The 1,127-nt window shown below is 38.4% G+C and overlaps 1 non-coding gene across 1 annotated transcript; it reads left to right on the plus strand.

Moving 5' to 3' along the window:
- The first annotated feature begins 481 nt into the window (after window positions 1–481).
- On the plus strand, window positions 482–587 carry LOC112131101 (U6 spliceosomal RNA). The gene has a single exon (XR_002913248.1). It is a non-coding gene; the product is annotated as a U6 spliceosomal RNA (small nuclear RNA).
- The last annotated feature ends 540 nt before the right edge of the window (window positions 588–1,127 follow it).

Raw genomic sequence — 1,127 nt, forward strand, 5'->3', positions numbered from 1 at the left:
TGTGGAGTATGGTATGTTAATGAATTGGAAGACTTAATATAATAAAAACGTCAGTCCTCTACAATTGATCTGTAGATTTAATGCAATCTCTATTCAAATTGTAGTGAAGATTTTAAAATATAGAAAAACTTATTCTAAAAATTATATAGAAAAACACAAGATAGCTAAAGCAATCTTGAAAAGAAGAATAACATGGGAGAAATCATTATATCTTACAGTAGGAATTATTACATAATAGGTACAGTAATCAAGCATGTCATATTGGTGGAGTAACATGTGTGGATTGATGGAAGAGAATATGGAAGCTAAAAATAGACCCATGAAAATATGCCCAACATATTTCTGACAGAAGTGTAAAAGCAGTTCAATGGAAGAAGAATATACTTTTCAATAAATGATGGTGGAGTAATTGGCTCCCATAGACAACAACAAAAAATTTGACTTAAACTCACACGTTATTAAAAAAAAATGCCTCAAAGTGGTGCTCAGTTTGCAGTACATATGCTAGATTTGGAATGATACAGAGAAAATTAGCATGGTACCTGCACAAGGATGACATGCAAATTTGTAAAACATTTTGTATTTGAAAAAAGAAAATAATTACCTGAAAATAGATTATGGTCTTAAATGAAAAACATAAAACTATTAAATTTTTAGGGAAAAACATGGTAGAAAATCTTCAGGATCAAGGGGTAGGAAAAGGGTTCTTAGACTTAATACTAAAAGCACAATCTAGAAAATCAAAAATTGATCAACTGGGGAGGTGGAGCCAAGATGGCCGAATAGGAACAGCTCCGGTCTACAGCTCCCAGTGTGAGCGACACAGAAGACAGGTGATTTCTGCATTTCCATCTGAGGTACCGGGTTCATCTCACTAGGGAGTGCCAGACAGTGGGCGCAGGTCAGTGGGTGCACGCACCGTGTGCAAGCCAAGGAAGGGCGAGGCATTGCCTCACTCGGGAAGTGCAAAGGGTCAGGGAGTTCCCTTTCCTTGTCAAAGAAAGAGGTGACAGACGGCACCTGGAAAATCGGGTCACACCCACCCGAATACTGCGCTTTTCTGATGGGCTTAAAAAACGGCGCACCAGGAGATTAATATCCCGCACCTGGCTCAGAGGGTCCTACAC

Source organism: Pongo abelii, chromosome X (genome assembly GCF_028885655.2).
Source record: "Pongo abelii isolate AG06213 chromosome X, NHGRI_mPonAbe1-v2.0_pri, whole genome shotgun sequence".
Classification (NCBI taxonomy): domain Eukaryota; kingdom Metazoa; phylum Chordata; class Mammalia; order Primates; family Hominidae; genus Pongo; species Pongo abelii.